Source organism: Miniopterus schreibersii (assembly GCF_964146895.1).
Source record: "Miniopterus schreibersii genome assembly, chromosome: 19".
Classification (NCBI taxonomy): Eukaryota; Metazoa; Chordata; class Mammalia; order Chiroptera; family Miniopteridae; genus Miniopterus; species Miniopterus schreibersii.
Window position 1 is genome coordinate 27,324,875 of NC_138119.1, and position 13,193 is coordinate 27,338,067.

Sequence of the window (13,193 nt, forward strand, 5' to 3'; positions counted from 1 at the left end):
GGCCTTCCTCCCCCAAACCCATAACTTCAGTCTAGTCATGAGGAAGACATCAGCTAAATCCCAATCGAGGAACATTCTACAAAACACCTCACCAGACTCCTAAAAACTGTCAAGGTCATAAAACACAAGCAAAGTCTGAGAAACTGTCACAGTTAAGAGGAGCCCAAGGGGTGGGCTAATTGTAATATGGGAGCCTGGAACAGAAAAAGGACATTAAGTGGAAACTAAGGAAAACCTACTAAAGTATGACTTTAGCTAATTATAATGTATCAGCATTGGTTCACTAATTGTAACAAACATACCAGACTAATATCAGATGTTAATAACAGGGGAAACTAAGTGCAGGATATATGGGAACTCTCTGTATTATCGTCTCAATTTTTCTGTAAATCTAAAACTGTTCTCAAAAATAAAGTCTATAAAATACTTACATACACACACATGAATTGACCAAGATTACTGAGAGAATCAGTGGCATGACTAGAAGTAGAATATATGTCCCTGTCTTGAAGGCCTAATCCAATAATCAAGATGAATAGCGTTTTCTAGAATAATGCAATTTTGTTTTCCGTTGATCTCTGGGTTTTTCTGACCGCTTTTTGAATATCTAACGACAGGATCAAACTGCTGAGGAAGGGTGCACTCAGTTCCTGTTCTCAGCAGATGGTCCTTATTGAATGAATAAATGCCATTTATTCAAAATTCACTTACGGAGCTTTCTCGCTCTAGGATGTCTCAGCTTGGGTTCCAGGCCTCTCAGTGAGGACACCCTGCGCCTCAGCCCAATATCAACCCCTCAAGGTCAGTCTGGTTCTTCAGGACCCAGCAAGAGTCTCTGAATCACTCCAGAAACTGATCAAACAATTACTTTAATTCAAAGCTCTAATGCCACCTTCTGTTTGGATTTCTGTTTATTGGGAACTCCCAATGTCTTATATGTTGCAATGCCAGTGACTTGGTAACCAACAGAAATCACAGATATTTGCATATCACATTACAGTTGTAGATATTTCAAAATATCACTTACATTCATCACTACTTTGGAATTGTGGCAGTTAATAGATTTGCTACTGTGTCTTAATATTTAATGGCATTAATAAAGAAGCATATGTATACTGCATCAAACATTAAGTATTTTGATATTTGTGTTTTCATATAATTGGTTTCCTTTGTACTGCTATGGTGCTTTAAAAAAATACAATTGTAAGCATTTTTCTGAGAAGGGGTCCAAAGGCTTCTGCAGATTACCAAAGAGTGAGCTCATGGCACAAAAAGCTTAAGAGCCCTTGATGCAGTGGAAAGAACACTGAACCAGGAGTCACGAATCCTAAATTGTGTAATCTCTGTCAAATTCCTTGACATCTACTTTTCTCATTTTTCTCACCAGTGCCCATCTAGAAAATAAAAATAAAAATCTGAGCAGATCAAATCAGAAAGCACATAAGGAAATGCCTGTGAATTCAAAGCCACATAAGTTTAAGGAATCACTGTTATTATTTGCTATGTTTGGCTGTTAGACAAAAATGACTTTTTACCAAGGTTTTAAATGCAGTTCACTGCTAAGAATATTTCTCACCCAATGATTTAGGCCATGCTTACATGAGCAAAATGAAATAGAAAATTGAATCAATTCTCTGGGCAATAATTCATGTTAATAGGCCCTACATTTGCCTGCAACATCCAGATAATAATAGAAAATGTGTTTTTAACTTGGATTATCAGCATAGCTATATCAAAGTTCTCAACTCTACCTTGAATGTATACGTTCAAGTGCCAGGATTGAGGTTCTTAATACTAAGAGGAATAGAATTATTTTCTGCCCCCTGTTTTAAAGATACTCCAGATGTGCACACTGAAGTAGCCCATGTGTTCTAGGGACATCCGTGGTTTACTGTGTGCGTCTAGACACATACATAGCATTGATTGAAAATTTCTTCTGTGTTAAATAAACATTTTCCAATTCCACTTGTATTCACAGATTCCTAAACCACCCGAACTTCTATGTAATACATATGTCTTAAGACAGTGTTGTCCAGTTAGAACCTCAGCAGTTTGCCAGTAGGGAACATTTTAAATGGAAAGGCAGGCCAACTCTTGCCTTATAGTGTATAGATCCTATGCGATCTATACACAACTATGTGCATCCATTTTTCAAGAAAACTTACAAACCAAATGCAAATGGAAAGGACTTTAGTTAGAAAATAAAAAAAGCATGTGACTGGAAAATCTTAGTGACTCTGAGCCCTTCCACTCTCTGATACAAAAGTAAATTTATGCACTCAGCCCAAAGAAATCAGTAATTACATTTTCTTTCTCTGCTATCCCCCCCCATAACTTTTGTATACAACTATACAAACGTAACTCAAGAGGAATTTAATTCAATTGATGATGCAATTATGTTAGAAGATATACCATAACTAAATGGACGCCCTGGGAAAGATTTGCAGCAAAAAAATCATCTGGGGAACAGCTCATCACTTATAGAGAAAGCACGTTATACACGATATCAGTTTGCCAGGGCTGCCATAAGGAAGGACCACCAACTGGGTGGCTTAAGCAACAGAAAATTATTTCCTCACAGTTGTGGAGCCTAGAAGTCTGAGATCTAGGTGCTGATAGGGTTGGTTCCTTCTGAGGGCCCTGAGAGAGAGTCTGTTCCATACCAAGCCCTTAGCTGCAGGTGGGTGGCTAGCACTCTGGTATTATTTGGCTGGGAGAAGCACCGCCCCCATCTCTGTCTTGGTCTTTACAAAGCCGTTCTCCCTGTGTGCGTCTCTATGTCGAAATTTTCCTTTTTTTTATAGGGACACCTACCATCTTGGATTAGGGTCCACCCTAATGACCTCATCTTAACTGATTATATCTGCAACGACCCGATTTCCAAATAAAGTCACATTCTGAGATACTGGGGGTTAAGATTTCACATGAATTCTTGGGGTACACAAGTCAGCCCCTAACACACATATTAAATGTTCAATATACAGTATATTTGACACACTGTATTGAAAGGTAATATGCCTGCAAAGAGCTATAGGGGCAAATACTTCTTGAAAGGAGGCCAGACAAGCTCTGATGACACTGTAACCATGTATATAATTCAGCAGCTAAATGAATCAAATCTCTATCCATCCTTAAAGTAACCTCACCCAAAAGTTCTTAATTTTTATTCTCAAGTACCTTCTAACATCGAAGAATGACCACATCTCCTGGGGTTGGAACCTTCCACCATCTTCTGTAACATAGGTAAGTTTTCTAAGACATCAAAGAAGCTTTAGCTGAGTTCCCCTTGGGTAAACTATTGTAAATGATAATAGGTCATTTTAAAAGCTCCTTTCATGGGCTGGGCACTATGCTAATTACTTCACAGGGATCTTCTCATTGTTTTTCCACAGTATGCAGTCCTATAATGCACATTATTTCATGGAGAGGTAATAGACATTTAAAGAAGACAAAGATCTTTTCGAAGGTTAGTCAGTGTTGGAGGCAGGATAGGAACCAAGATCTAGCCGTCCAAGTTCTTAATCCCTCTGCAGCGGTGCCTCTCTTGAGTCCCTCACCCCTTCCACCTGAACCCGCACCCTTTCTGAAGCCTCACCTCTGAATGTGAATGTAATGTCTTCTTCCTCAATTAAAGGCACTCAAACATCAGTAGCAATGGGGACTCTGAGTTCATTCTTTAAGGATAATCCGTGGAGTGCCCGAGGACCTTGCTGGTGACGGCTGTGTGCTCCTTGTGCCACACGGTTCCTTCTGCTTTGGGAGAATTGGTCAGTGGCCCCGAGGCCAAGCCCTGGCTGCTGGGAGAGCTGCAGAAGGCCCTGCAAGGGCTTGTGCTCTCCAGGAGATCCAGCAGGGTCTCCCCTCTAGACAAACTCGACGTTACAGATGGAATTCGGCTGCTGAGAACGTATGGGCCTACACAAAGTTTCACACGTTAAACTGGAATATTTATAGGTTGCTATGCCTTCTCCCTTTACCCACATTTCTCATTACTCCTTATTGACTAAATATGAAGTGTTGGAGGACTCACACTACCTGATTTCAAGAGTTACCATCAAGCCCTAGTAATCAGGACAGCGTGGTAGCTGGTGAAGGAAAAGCCATGTAAGTCAATGGAACAGAACAGAGTGCAGGAATGGACCCTCTTACGTGGGCCAGAGATTTTTGACAGAGGTGTAAAGGCTACTCAATGGAGAAAAGACAGTCTTTTCAAGAAATGGAGCTAGAAATTGGACACCCATAGGCAAAACAAAACAAAAAAACCCCACAAAAACAAAACTAAATAACACGGTGTGAAGAAAATGAAAAGAAAGCCACAGACTTGGAGAAAAAATTTGAAAAACGCATATCTCCTAACGCACTTGGTAACTATATTACATATACAAAGAACTTAAAAAAAGAAACCAATCCCAGAACTAGAGAAATGAATAACCCATTAAGAAAATAAGCAAAAGATTGAACATACACCACACCAAAGAAGATATACAAATGGGAAATAAGCCCAGTAAAGGACGCTCAACATTATTAGTCATTAGGGAAATGCAAATTAAAATCATAACGAGTTACCACGACACACCTATTAGAGTGGCTAACATAAAAAAAAACACAAAAAACCACAACAACATTTTTCAATATCAAGTGCAGGCAAGGATGCAAAGCAACTCAGCCTTTCATACGTTGCTGGTGGGAATGCAAAATGTTGCAGACCCTTTGGGAAACAGTTTAGGAGTTTTTAATAAAGTTAACATATACTTACCAGATGATCCAAATATCCCATGCTGAGACATCTACCCCAGAGAAATAAAAAGTTATGTTCACACACACACAAAGTGTATGCGAATGCTTAGAGCGGTTGTATTTATAATCGCCCCAAACTGGGAACAAAACAAACGGCCATTAGGTGGTGAGCGGCACAGCCACAGGAGGGGGCGCTGCTGGGCAAGAGGGAGGAACAGGCCGGGACACACGGCGGGGGAGAACCTCACAGGCATTCTGCTAAGCGGGAGAAGCCAGCCTGGCAAGGTGACACACGTAGGATTCCACTCACAGGACCTTCTCAAAGGCAAGACCACAGGGGACAGGATGGTGGCCCAGGAGGGCTGAAAGCGGGGAAAGACAAATACAGACTGTGGGGGAGGTTCTGGGGAGGGAGAGATGCCGTGTATATTGATGACAGTGGTGGCGCTTGTCGGAACTCATAGGCTCTACTCTGCTGGCTAAAAACGAATTCTCCTGCATGCAAATTATTCCTTAACGAACCTGAATGAACAGCCTATAGGACGACTTTCATCTTTAGCATTGTAAGATAGTAACCTAATGATTCCAGGTAGCCTTGTGATACGGAGGAAGCATCTCTTTTTTAACTAGCAAGTAATGCATATGAGAAAAGAAAGGTTACCAAACTTAGCTTGGATAGAAGATGCTCCCAATGGTAGAGTATCTCTTTAGCATAAATCTAAATAAAGCTCTTCTGGTCATATTTATAGGCATGCTCCCATTTTTTTTAACCCCCCTAATATAGCTGTTAGGAATGTGAAATCTTTCCCGTTTTCAACTATGAGCATTTTCCATTTAGGTGTTCTGGTGTGCGTGCAATATGAATCCTGTCGCATCACTTTATACCTTTTGTTGTTTCTGACGGCAGCATCTGCAAGTCATGTTTAATTTTGTTGGCCCGGAATGACAATGAAATGCTAAAATATATGTGTGTGTATATATTCTACTCACGCTCCACACTCTTACAGCAACAGAAGAGCCTAATGCACTCTGTCCTCTGAGGAAGCTCGTGGTAAAACAGGAGCAACATTATGAATAATTAAAAACATGATATTTACTCTGAGAGAAAGAAAACTCTTTGAAAAATCTCTGCTGGCAGGAAGCTTCCTAGTCAGGTACCGTATCCTTGTAAATAAATTGCCAGCCTTTCAGGTGTCAAGGGATCGTACAGTCAGAGAGTAACGCGATGAAGATGCTCAGCTTGATCAAGGTGAAGTTAACAATGAGGGTGGAGGTGCTTCCTGTTAATTCTTACCATTCCCCCTTGTTAGCTGGCAAGTTGGTACCGGGTGCTCAGTGTTGTGCCAGAGCTGGAGCCATAGGAAGATAGGAGAACCTTAGGCTGAAGGGTTCATTCCGACAGAGTCCATTTCAAATTATTCAGACCTTAGGCTATGAACTTAATTTGTCTTCATCATGGAGCTCCGGTTTCTTTTATGTGGTTGGCCTCTTGGCCTATACATTCTTTTATATATTATTACAGAAAAATCTACCTTCTAGGTAAGAAAGAAATGGTCGGTCAATCTGGCCTATCGATGGATATGGTAATCAGCTCGGGTTCAATAGACTTGGGATTCAGCTCTACTGTGACATTAACTAGCTGTGTGACTTTGGACAAGTGACTCAACCTATTTTTATTTTTATTGATTGATTTTAGAGAGGGAAGAAGGGATGGGGGAGAGACAGAGACATTGATTCGTTGTTACACTTATTTATGCATTCACTGGTTGCTTCTCTTTTGTGCCCTGACCTGAAACTGAACCTCTAACCTTGGTGTATCAGGGTGACACTCAAAAAATCAACCGAGCTTCCCGGCCAGGGCCTTACCTTTCTTATCTGTACAATGATGTGGTTGAATTTGATAATCTCTAAAATCAATTATAGTGCTAAAATCATTGCTGATTCTGCATGCAACATCAATTTTCAAATTATTTGAACATGATGTATAAACCTATATTGAATATAATTAAATCCTCTGTAATTCAGAATGCATTTCAAAACAGGGCATGCTTTAGAGTCATCATTATGGATGCCTAACAAAGTGCTGGCTAAATAGACGTTTCAAGACAAATGGAATCCTCATTAAATTAGCTTTTAAAGTGTTTTACACAAATATAACATTTTAATTGTTATAAAAATTTTACCCTCTTTTTAATAAAACAAAACCTAATTCTGCAATTAACCAGGAATGAAAGGCATGTAAATCCATTATATATGGGTTGAGAAAGTTCATATGTAGCATTCTGACAACTGTTAACCAGCCCAGACTCTTTCACTACTGTGAAATGAAGATTATCAGCTATTGTTTATAAAAAAATTTAGACAAGGCAGAACTTTCCAGTGGGCTCTACGTAGTCATCTGCCATGCAGTCTACGTGGATTTTGCTAGAGTTGACTGATTTAGAAGCCAACAAATTAATTTTTAAAAAGGAATACAGTTAGCCCCTTTCAACAGGATCATGCTAACTGAAATTTGTGATACTGGGGATAAGGCCAAGTTTCTCCCTCTATTCCAGCCCTCTCTTGCCAAACATTCATTGAATGGTTACTACACCAGACTCTGCCATTGCAAAGCAACTCAGAAACGCATAAAACAAAAATCCCTTCACACAAGCAGGGTCACAATCTATCAGGAAAAACATACAACTTGATCAATATAAAATAATGTGACAATTTTGAGACAGAAATATGCATAGGCTAGGAGAGAATTTACTGACCTTGGCACTCACACACACACACACGTTCATTTGAAATGACCATTCCATATCAAATTTTAAAGAAAACTTTGAACCACGCTTAATCATTTTTGAAGCACTAGGTTTACATACAAATAACATCAGTCTCACTGTTTTTGATTGGAGATACAAGAATCCATACTTTTAAAAAAATCCTTTGTTTTTGTATCTGCTATTAGGAGAAATTAAAAGTAATAAAACAATATTTAAAATCTATTTTACACGGAATGGTCATCTGGTTTTGGTGAAAATAGAGAGAGGCAGGCATTTTTCATATTCTTCCGGCTAGGGGTAAAAATTGGTAAGACCTTTCTGGAAGGCAACGTGGCATGATCTAGCAGAAGTTTCAAAAATGTACTCACTTGGATCCAGCAAATTTATCCTAAGAAAATAACAGGGTGAATGCAAAGATTCAGCTACTGGTGTGTACACATTTAGGATTATTAGCCCTTTGTGGTGAATTGACCCTTTTATCAAAAGGTAATGTCCTCCTTTATTCCTAAGCACTGGGGCAGAGTCAGTTATCCTGTCAGTCAACCGAAATACACAAATAAATTAATTTCTATTATAAGAAGTGGAAATCTTTAAAAATGTGTTCTTTAACTTACTATTAAAAACAGTTGCTTGGATTCTGTTTGAGCCTGAGCAGGTACATGTTAGTGATATATTAACATTTATCTGTAGAAACAGTTTTTTATTAACCGTCTGAGATGCATGGCTTCTAATTAGGCAGCAAACAAACAACAGTAAACTTTACACATTGTTCACGGTCATATTAGGGGTTTACTACCATATAAACTGTTTCTGTAAAATCCATATGACTTATTATGCGCTCCCATTGGGTAAATTTTATTGCTTTCCTATGGCTTTGTGCTTTGTCTTACTATTATTTTCGAGCACCCCTTTGAGTTTATATTACAGCATTTAAAAAGCATCAATACTAACTGAGCAGAATGACTATCATGAAATAGGAAAAACCAAGCTACATTGCATCTTTAGACCAAATCTCCCTTATCCAATTATCTGGGTATTTTGATGAGAGTTAGTGGAGGTCAAGGTTGTGCTGACACCTTGTGTCTAAATATATTTGAGAGAAGTTTTGCAAAGCTAAAGAAATCCAAATATGAAACCTAATGTGTGGCTATTTTCACCATTCCAAAGATTTAAATGTTTTTTTGATCCTATTCAATCACCCATTTTACTTTCCATTTGCTCCCAAACTATGTACTACTGTTTGGTGTTGCCATATAGAAAATTGTTCATGTTCCAAGTAATGAAATCATATTATAAAAGTTGGAACTTTTTAATGGCTACAAACTCTCTGTTACTCCTCCTATGAAGAGATGGAGCCTAATTTCACTCCCCTTGAATCGGGGCTGGCTACAGTTACTTGCCTGATAAATGGAATGCGGCAGAGGTGACATTCTAGGACTTCTGAGGTTAGGACATAAGAAGCCTTGCGGCTTCTGCCTGGGCCTTGGTATACTCAGCTGGAGCTCTGAGTTACCAGTTTTAAAAGTCTGACTACCTTGAAGCCACCATGCTGTGAGGATACCCAGCCAGTCCCTACCCTGTTCTAGCCTCCAGGCCCTCAACTCCTACCAGCTGAGGCCCCAGACACCATGGAGTAGAGAAGAACCATCCCCACAGTGCAATGTCTGAATTCCAGGCCATAGATTTCTTTAGCAAAACAAATGATTACTGTTTTGAGTAGTTACACAGCCTAGGTAACTGGAGCGTATTTTGATGCCATGGGTGGGGTGCCGCCTTCACAAACCTATGACACTGGGTTGGGACTGGGTTACAGGTGGAAACTGGAAGGGCCCTGGCGAGACTGTGAAAGCTGGAGGAGCCTCCTGAAACTCCTAGTAAGGCCTTGCAGGATGGCAAGAATGTTATCAGGGGTCGGAGGAAGGGGCATGCAAGGTATGTCCTGGCAGAACCGTTAGTCAAACTGTTGACTGCGGTAATGTGGGGAAGAGAAAGATCTTGGGGATCCGGCTAAATGAATTTCCAGGCAGAATGCTGAAAGGGCTACTTGGCTTTTTCTAGTTGCCTATTACAGAATATGAGAAGGAAAACATTAAAAATGGAATGTTCAAGTTTTGAGAATCTAGAGAACATATTAAGGAGTCAGGACTTTTGGCGTTTGAAAATAAAAAAACAAAACTCTTATCTCCAGTCTCTTTCAGCAAAAAAAAAATCTCAATTTAAGAAATAGCTTCACAGCAAAGGAACTCTTGATATGGGTCTAGATGGGTTTCATGAATGTTATGGGCCAGTGACCACTATGAGCCTTTCCTTCTGTCCTCCCGTTTTTTTGAATGGCAGTGTTTACTGCAGTTCCCCACTCTCGTGTCACCATCGGATATTGGGTGTGTGGGGGAGGCAGAGAACTTGTATCTTTTTTTTTTTTTTTTGCAGGTCTTCAGATCCAGATAAATCTTAAGCACACGAAAGCTTGAGAAGAACTGAGAAACCTGAGGTTTTTTCCCTCTGCTCTCACCACCAGCTAACCTTTCAAATACCCTTCAAGATAGTTGCTGTCAAAGAGAAACCCATCTATAATAAAATCACAATCAAGACAAAAATCAGAAATAACTTTATTAGGAACAAAGTGATGATGTCTGTAGTGTCCATGAGTAGGTAATGATGACCAGCCACTAAAGGTTTTCAAGAAACAAACACTAAAAAGCCTTGGGTAACCCAAATGATTTTTCTTCCTCTTTTAAGCCTCAAGCTCCAGGCACATTTCTGTAGTTTCTAGTACATTTGGCATTATTTTACTTAGCATTTCATTTTCAAACCGTGAGTGCCCATTAGACACCTTGAAACATATCCCTGTGACTCATGTATTTTATTTCACCCAAAGGCTTTCATGGAAGATGTCTTCTTCTCTTAATATTAACGTTGCTGCTTTCAGAGCCCCAATCAATCCATTTTGGCAGACATTTTACTTCAAAACTATTTATGAAGCAATTTCCCCTTCAAGACATTTCACTCTGTGGCTGTCAAAGAGAGAACCATTAAAATCAAGAGAGAATCAGAAATAACTTTATTGGGAGCAAAGTGACTGCATTTGTAGTGGCAATGAGTAGGTAATGACGACCATCACTAGTGGTTTTCAAGAAATAACGACTAAAAAACCCTGAATAATATGAATAACACATTAGTTTTCACGTTTCCTATAACATACTTATAATCTATACAGTGTTAAAGGTTTATTATCTAGAAAATTCAATCACCAAATTGAGTCAACTGAAGAATCAATGGAGAGAGACCTTGTAACTTTAAAAATAGGTTTATGTTTAAAGCCAGGAGAGAGAGCTGAGGGGCTGTAGTTACCCTCTTAGGGACGGCTCACATAATGTAAAACAGAGGAAGATCTTCTGTCAGTTTTTCTCTAAAATTATCCTTAAACAGAGACAATACAAGATGAAAAGGAGCCGTTGGACCCCTAAACGTCTATGGGCAGAAAGTTTGATAAAACCACTCAGCTGCAAACATGGGCTACACTTCATGTTTAGGAAGGACTACCCAGAGGGCAGAGCTCCCAGCGGTACCCCCCCCTGGCCTGGCCCCGCACCACGGGTTATGCCGAGCAGGTAACTAGTCTGCTCCGTTTACAGTTCTTCAGAATTCTACCCAGGGCGCTGAGCTCGGGGAACTGCTCCTCAGGAGCCTCATCCACACTCAGACCTGACTGACATGATGAGATCTTGAGCTGTAAGTTAATGTCATTAACAGTAGGAGACTTAGGGCTCTTGGAAGAGGGGCTGGCTGTATTTTGTATGTGGGAGGGATTTTAACTCTTATGGCCAGAATTGAGACGGTGGCGGAAAGTACTGTCCATAGAACATGTCCTATTCCACATTTCTTGCAGTGGAACTCCTTCCCAGGCACGTAGTCTGTGGCCTGTTCCTCTCACCCTAGGTAGAGCTCTATGGCTGTGATGGCCAATCAGGATGAAGAAAGTGATGCTCCGGGACTTGAGGCCAGGTCATAAAAACGCACCACGGGTCTGCCTCGTTCTCTTGGGACGCTTGTTCTTGGAGCCCCGCTGCCAGGCTGTGAGGAAGCCAAGGCCCCAGCTGAGGGCCCAGCTGACAGCTAGTGTCAACCATCAGGCGCATGAGTGAGGCTTCAGATGATTCTGGCCACTGGCCATCAAGTGACCTCCAACTTTTGAGCCACCCAGTTGACGCCATAAAGAACAATGAGAGGCTGCCCCCCCCCAATGCCATGCACAAAGTGCAGGTTCATGAATAAATTGTCGTCAGTTTTTTTCAGCCACTTAATTTGGAATGATGTGTTATGGACCAAGAGAAAACTGGGATGAGTTGAACAAATAACGGTTGAACAAGTTGTGGTATATCCATACAATGGATTATTATCCAGTCATAAAAAAAAAATGATGTGCTGATACATGCAACGACATGAATGAATCTCAGAGATCTTATGCTGAGCTAAAGAAGCTGGACATAAAGAGTGCGTACTTTAAGAGCCCATTTATTTCAAATTCCAGAACAGGCAAATTAATATATGAGAAATACACTGAATAGTAAGTGGCTGCTTTGGGGTGTGACTAAGAAGGGACACTAGGAAAAATTCTTGGTAAATGAAAATGGTCTATGTCATAATAGAGGTGTGGGTTACAAAGGTACATCTATGTGTCAGAATTGTATAGCTAACATTTGTGCATTTCAATGTATGTAAAATTTAATAAATAATAAACTAAAAAATAATAAATGAAAATTAAGTGGAAGTAGGGAGTATGTGAAGATACAGATGATATAAGAATGACAAAATGTTGGTAACTATTAAATCTGGGTGAGCAGTACATTAAAGTTCATTTTTCTAGTCTGATTACTCAGTATATGCTTTAAGTTTCCCATAATAAAAAAGTTTAAAAAAAAAAGAGAAAGAACAGTGCTGATTTTTGTCAGAAACGAGGCTTGGCTATAAAGCAATGAAAGTGTTTTTCTTATACGGCTGACACAGGATCTCTGAAAATCATACCAGAATAAGGCAGTATTGCTTAGATAGAGGAGAAGCAGACCACATTTTAAGACCATCCAAGTCCAGTGTTCATCAATCTTTTACTTTCAGCAGCTCACAGAACTTTCATTGTTTATTTAGTGATTATTGTTCACCCATCCAACATTTATAGAACAGTAGTGGTAGAAACTAATTCCAAACAAAATTAAAAATACAAACAAAACAAAAAAGACAGAAAGCAAAAGAACTAATTCCTAATAATGATCTATTTGGCAGAGGGACAATAGCAACTTAAGCGAGCGTAACATTAGTCATGGTAGCTCTTTACATTCTAGAGAGAACTTCTTAGGTGCCGCTTCGTTTATTTGAAGTATCTAATTATTTCATAATAGTCCTTTTTAATGAATGGTAGGAGTGCTGGCTATTGACTACACCGCGTTCCCATTGGGTTTAGTTTGCCTAAATGATCTTTAATGTTCACCTACATAACATATAGAGGTTATACTATATACTATGGGTATATAACAAACCCCACTTACCCATATACACTATGGGTGTATAACAAAGCCCTTAATTCAGACTCCAAATTATTTGAAATTTAATGAACCACAAATCCATGTCTTTAGCTCTGAAGATCTGAACTTCAGGTCTTCATATGCAACACCTACTGGAAACCTGCTCTGG